A 7,336-nucleotide genomic window follows, 5' to 3' on the forward strand; every position below is an offset into this window, starting at 1 on the left:
TTCCCCATCTCAGGGGTCAATGTATGTTTCTCTCAGGTTCTTCCTTGTTATCTAGCTTCTGGGGGGTTGTGGATTGTAGTCTAGCTTCTGTGGGGTTGTGGACTGTAGACTGGTTATCCTTTGCTCTATTTCTAATATCCACTTATGAGTGAGTACATACCATGTTTTCTTTCTATGTCTGGGTTACCTCACCTAGGATGGTTTCTTCAAGTTCCATCCATTTGCCTGCAAAATTTCAAGATTTCATTTTTTCCCCACTGAGTAGCACTCCATTGTGTAAATGTACCACATTTTCTTCATCCATTCTTTGTTTGAGGAGCATCTAGTTTGCTTCCAGATTCTGGCTATTACAAATAATTCTGCTAGTTGAAAAGATGTCCTTGTGGTATGAATGTGCATCCTTTGGGTATATGCCTGAGAGTGGAATTGCTGGATCTCGAGGTACTTTGATTCCCATTTTTCTGAGAAACTGCCATACTGATTTCCAAAGTGTCTGTACAAATTTGCATTCCCACCAGTAATGGAGGAGTATTCCCATTTCTCCACATCCTGTAAACTGTCATTGGTGTTTTTGATTTTAGCCATTCTGACAGATGTAAGATGGTATCTCAGAGTTGTTTTGATTTGCATTTCCCTGATGGCTAAGGATGTTGAAGAATTCCTTAAGTGCTTTCTGTAATTTGAGAATCCTCTGTTGAGAATTCTCTATTTACATCTGTTCCCATTTTTAAAGTGAATTATTTGGTGTTTTGGTGACTAGCTTCTTGAGTTCTTTTTATATTTTGGAAATCATCCCTCTGCCAGATGTGGGGTTCGTGAAGATCTTTTCTCATTCTCTGGGCTGCTGTTTTGTCTTGTTGACTGTGTCCTTTGCCTTACAGAAGCTTCTCAATTTCAGGAGGTCCCATTTATTAATTGTTATTCTCAGTGTCTGTGCTACTGGTGTTATGTTCAGGAAGTGGTTTCCTGTGCCAATGTGTTCAAGGGTACTTTCCACTTTCTCTTCTAAGAAGTTCAGTGTGGGCAAATTTTTGTTCAGGTCTTTGATCCATTTGGACTTAAGTTTTGTGCATGGTGATAGATATAGATCTATCTGCAATCTTTTCCACCCCAGCATCCAGTTATACCAGCACCATTTGTTGCAGATGCTTTCTTTTTTTTCCCTATTGAATCAGTTTAGCTTCTTTGTCAAAAATCAAGTGTTCATAGGTATATGGATGAATATCAGGGTCTTCAATTCTATTCCCTTCTCTACCTGTCTCTTTTTGTGCCAATACCAAGCTGTTTCCATTACTATAGCTTTATTGTAGCTCTTGAAGTCAGGGATGATGATGCCTCTGGAAGTTCCTTTTTTTGTAGAGGATTGCTTTGGCTATCCTGGATTCTTTGTTTTTCCACATAAAGATGAGAATTGTTCTTTAAAGGTCTGTGAAGAATCTTTTTTTTTTAAAAATAAATTCATTTATTTATTTACATTCCAACCACAGTCTCTTCTCCTTCCCACTACACCCACTGACCCCCTCCCCCAATTACTTCTGTTTAGTTTCTATTCAGGAAGGCCTTACTTTTCGGAACCTATTCCTCATACCAGATTGTCTTGCCCAGGCTAATAGAAAGGGAAGTGCTTAGTCTACTCTTTTTTTTTAAGATTAAAAAAATTAAATATTTTTATTTAATTTATTATTTTATTTCTGGATAACTATCACTTACCAAAATTAAATAAAGAACAGACAAACAATTTAAATAGACCTATAACCTGCAATGAAATAGAAGCAGTCATCGAAAGCCTTCCAACCAAAAAGAGCCAGATGGAATCAGTGCAGAATTCTACCAGACATTCAAGGAAGAACTAATACCACTACTCCTCAAACTGTTCCAGAAAATAGAAACAGAAGGTTCATTGCCAAACTCTTTTTATGAGGCCACAATAACCATGGTACCCAAGCCTCACAAAGACACAACTAAGAAAGAAAACTACAGACCAATACAGACCCTGATGAACATGGATGCAAAAATACTCAATAAAATACTGGCAAACCAAATTCAAGAATATATCAGAGAAATCATCCACCATGACCAAGTAGGCTTCATCCCTGGAAGGCAGGGATTGGTTTAACATATGAAAATCTATCAACGTGATCCACCATATAAACAAACTGAAAAAAGAAAAACCATATGATTATCTCCCTAGATGCTGAAAAAGCCTTCGACAAAATTCAACACCCTTTCATGATAAAGGTCTGGGAGAGGTCAGGGATAACAAGAATATACCTATACAAAATAAAAGCAATATACAGCAAACCAACTGCCAACATCAAACTGAATGGAGAGAAACTTAAGCCAGTTCCTCTAAAATCAGGGACAAGGATGCCCTCTCACTCCACATCTCTTCAATATTGTACTAGAAGTTCTAGCTAATGCTATAAGACAACAAAAGGAGATCAAGGGGATCCAAATTGGAAAGGAAGAAGTAAAAATGTCTCTATTTGCAGATGATATGATAGTTTACATAAGCGACCCAGTAAACTCCACCAGGGAACTCCTACAGCTGATAAACACCTTCAGCAAACTAGCAGAATACAAGATAAACTAAAAAAAAAAATCAGTAGCCCTACATTTTCAGACAACAAAGAGACAGAGAAAGAAATCAGAGAAACATCACCCTTTACAATAGCCACAACAATAGACAGTATCTTGGTGTAATGCTTACAAAACAAGTAAAAGACCTATATAACAAGAACTTTGTGGCTCTAAAGAAAGAAATTAAAGAAGATACCAGGAAATGGAAAGACCTCCCATGCTCTTGGATAGGTAATATAGGAAAAATGGCAATCTTGCCAAAAGCAATCTACAGGTTCAATGCAATCCCCATTAAAATCCCACCACAATTCTTCACCAACCTTGAAAAGATAATAATCAAATTTATATGGAAAAAACAACCTTATACAATAGAAGAACTTCAGGAGGTATCACCATTCCTGACTTTAAGCTCTACTACAGAGCTATAGTTCTGAAAACAGCCTGGTATTGGTATGAAAATAGACAGGTAGACCAATGGAATCAAATTGAAAATCCTGATATTAACCCACACACCTATGAACACCTGATTTTCAACAAAACAGCTAAAATTATACAATGGGGCAAAGAGAGCATCTTCAACAAATGGTGCTGGCACAATTGGATGAGGGTGAGATAGACCCATGTCTGTCGCCATGCACAAAACTCAAGTCCAAATGGATCAAAGACCTCAACATCAATCCAGCCACATTGAACCTCTTAGAACAGAAAGTAGGAGGTACCCTTGAAGAAATTGGTATAGGAGACTGCTTCCTGAACATAATTCCAGGGTCACAGACACTGAGAGAAACAATAAATGGGACTTCTTCGAACTTAGAAGCTTCTGTAAGGCAAAGGACACAGTGGACAAGACCAAACGGCAGCCCACAGACTGGGAAAAGATTTTCACCAATTCTATATCCGACAAAGGGCTCATCTCCAAAATACACAAAGAACTCAAGAAACTAGTCAACAAAACACCAAATAACCCTATTAAAAAATGGGGTACAGAACTGAAGAAAGAATTCTCAATAGAGGAAATCAAAAAGGCTGAAAGACACTTAAGAAAATGCTCCACATCTTTAGCTGTCAGGGAAATGCAAATCAAAACAACTTTAAGATACCATCTTACTCCTGCCAGAATGGCAAAAATTAGAAACACCAATGATGACTTATGTTGGAGAGGATGCGGAGAAAGTGGAACACTCCTCCACTGCTGGTGGGAGTGCAAACTCATACAGCCATTTTGGAGATCAGTATGGCATTTCCTCAGGAAAATGGGAATTAGTTTATCACAGGACCTGGTAATCCCCCTCTTAGGCATATACCCAAATGATCCACATCCATGCAACTAAGACATCTGTTCAACTATGTTCATAGCAGCACTATTTTTAATAGCAAGAACCTGGAAGCAACCTAGATGTCCCTCAATTGAAGAATGGTTAATGAAGATGTGGCATATCTACACAATGGAATACTACTCTGCAGAAAAAAATAATGGAATCTTGAAATTTGCAGGCAAGTGGATGGCACTTGTAGAAACCATCCTGAATGAGGTAACCCAGTCACAAAAAGAGAAACACAGTATGTACTCACTCATATATGGATTTTAGACCTAGATCAAAGGATCACCAGCCTATAATTCACACCACCAGAGGAACTAGAACACAAGGTGTAATCTAAGAGATTCATAATAAGTCCCTCACAGAAGGGGGAAGGGACAAGTCCCCCCAGGGCACAGGGAAGTGGGGGGGAAGTGATTGGAGAGAGAAGTATGAGAATACTAGGGGGAGGAAAGGAAAACATTTGCGACCAGGAAGATTGAGCCTGATTAGGAATAGAAGAAGAGAGAGAGAGAGAGAGAGAGAGAGAGAGAGAGAGAGAGAGAGAACATAAAAGAGGGAGCCAAAATTGGTTTGAAGATAAAATTGAACACAAAGAAAGGTCTAGAGAACTACAAGACTGCTGCCAACTAACAATTTGAGCTTCCGTGGAAAGGCGACCATAAATGCCCTTCCCGGACAGTGAGATCAACAACTAACTTATCCATGGAGCCCTCAACTAATGCCTGATGGAAACAGGAGCAAACACCCATAACTAAACACTGAGTCGAAGTAGAACCCAGATGCAGATGGAGAGGACAAGACCATGTGGCAGAAACACATACAGACAGCTTACCTGAACAAGGAGGAGCTAACGGGCCCTAGACTGATAGCTGGGAATCCAGCATGGGACTGACTCAGGCCCCCCTGAATATGGGTCTCAGCCAGAAGGACTGAGCAGTCTAAGGGACCTTAGACAATGGAGCCAGGATGTATCCCTGGTACACAAAAGGACCTTGCGAACACATCCCCCATGAAGGGATAACTGCTTTAATCTAGAGACAGGAGAGAAGACCTAATCCCTACTTCACATGACAGATCTTCATGACCCCAACTGGATAGCATTCCCTTACATATGGAATTGGGGTGGGGGGATGGGAAGGGAGGGTGGTTAGAGTGCATGTGAGAGGGCAGAGAGGGTAAAAGGGAGGGAGGGAAGAAGGGAGAGAGGGAGGGGGAACTGGGATCGACATGTAAAATAATAAATAAAATAAAAAAAATGCTTTGACTCCAAATTTTAAATTCAAAGACAAGTTACTGGGGAAAAGCATTTCTATTTTTGTTTCCACAGAAAATGAAAAGATGTGGATTCCTTCCAGACTAATGTGGTTGGATCAAGCCAGACTGCCTGAAACAGAGTACCAGGTGATCCTACATTCAAAACTGCCTGACAAAGCAGCCTTACAGACTACAGCCCGGATTTCTGCATCTTCTTAGAATCTCCCATGACAGCGCATCTTACCAGCAGGAAGTAGTTTGGAAAGAACGACATCCAAATTCCCAAATATTGTCTATAAATGTTTGTTTTCATTTAAATTGACTTCGTTATATAAAATAAACCAATAAAAAAGATTAAAAAATTAAATTTTTAAAAATTTATTATTTTACGTGTTGATTCCAGTTCCTCCTCCCTCTCTCCCTTCCTCTTATCCTCTGTGCCCCCTCACATGTACCCTGACCACCCTCCCCACCATCCCTCCCACCCCAATTTCACATGTAGGGCAATGCCATCCAGGTGGGGGTCATGTAGATCTGACAGGTTATTTGAAATAGGGAATAAGACTTCTCTCCTGTCTCTAGGTTAAGGGAGTATCCCTCCATGGGGATGTGTTCACAAAGTCCTTTTGTACACAAGGAATACATCCTGATTCCACTGTCTGTGGTCCCTTAGATTGCTCAGTCTTTCTTGCTGAGACCCATTTTCTGGGGCCTGAGTCAGTTCCATGCTGGCTTCCCAGCTATCAGTCAGGGGACCCATTAGCAGCTCCTCCTTGTTCAGGTCAGCTGTCTCTATGTGTTTCTGCAACCTAGCCTTGTCTTCTCCATCTACATCTGGGTTCTAGTTCGACTCAGTGTTTAGTTATGGGTGTTTGCTTCTGTTTCCAACAGGTATTAGGTGAGGGCTCCATGGATAATTTAGTTGTTGATCTCATTATTCGGGTAGGGCATTTATGGTAGCCTTTCCATGGATGCTCAAATTGTTAGTTGGCAGCAGTCTTGTAGGTCTCTAGACTTTTCTTTGGGTTCAGTTTTCTCTTCAAACCAATTTTGTCTCCCTCTTGTATGTTATCTCTCTCTCTCTCTCTCTCTCTCTCTCTCTCTCTTTCTCTCTTGTGCCTGGTTGAAGGGGTCCTTTGAATCGGTCTCTATTTATTGGACCCCATTTGTGGTATTAGTATGAGACTGGTGGTGGAACGGAGGTCCAATCCTGCGGAACCCACAGTGGCTCTCCGTGGTTCCTCGGATGCTGAAGGGACGGCCATCTCTCTTGACTCCATTCTTGGTTCTGACTCTCTACTGCCCCATATATTTGTGGGCCCTGGGGTCGTGGGCCCCGTTGCCTGTTTTTTGGACGAGCTTTACCATTGCCTTGAGTAATAGGCTGGCTATTGATATCTTTTACTGAGCGACACTCATTTGTCCAGTGGTTCCTCTTTTTACATCTGGGGCACAGCCCAGGCCACTTAGGGCATTGGCTGTTTCTTGTATCCCCTGTACTTCCCTTTTCAGGACATTGTCTTTTAAGATGCCTCATTTACTGCATTTAAAACAAGCACCAGAACTTCCCTTTTTGCTCTGGGTCAATTGAACCAGATCTGCTACAAGGCCAGCATTGGTCAATGGTCCTCCTATCTCCCTGCAAACCTTCATCCATGCTTCAAGTCCTTTACTTTTATGAGGGGTAATAGTGGCCCTACATTCTTTTGTACATTGTTCATAGACCAGCTGTTTAATCAATGGCATAGCAGCATCGGGATCGCCAAAAATCTCCCTGCAGCCTCTACCAAACAGGCCACAAAATCTGAAAATGGTTCCATGGGGCCTTGCAGTATCTTAGTGAGGTCACCACTCACTTCTCTCTTATTGGGTAATGACTTCCATGCTTTTATGGCAATCTGATTCACTTGTTCAAAAACTTGCATTGGGTATCCTGTCTGTTGATTGGCAAAGCGTCCCTGTCCAAGTAACATGTCCCTGTCCCATGCTGCATTTCCGGCTAACAGATTAGCTGCAGCCTGTTCATTGGCATACTCAATTAAAAAGGCTTTCCAATCTAGATACTGTCTGGGGCTTAGGCATGCTTGAGCTAACCCACTCCAGTCACTAGGAGTCATGCAGTGTCTACTCAGGGCTTCAACTTGGGCTACAGTAAAAGAAGCTGAAATCCCGTATGTTCT

The sequence above is a fragment of the Phodopus roborovskii genome, unplaced genomic scaffold (assembly GCF_943737965.1).
Source record: "Phodopus roborovskii unplaced genomic scaffold, PHOROB, whole genome shotgun sequence".
NCBI classification, from domain to species: domain Eukaryota; kingdom Metazoa; phylum Chordata; class Mammalia; order Rodentia; family Cricetidae; genus Phodopus; species Phodopus roborovskii.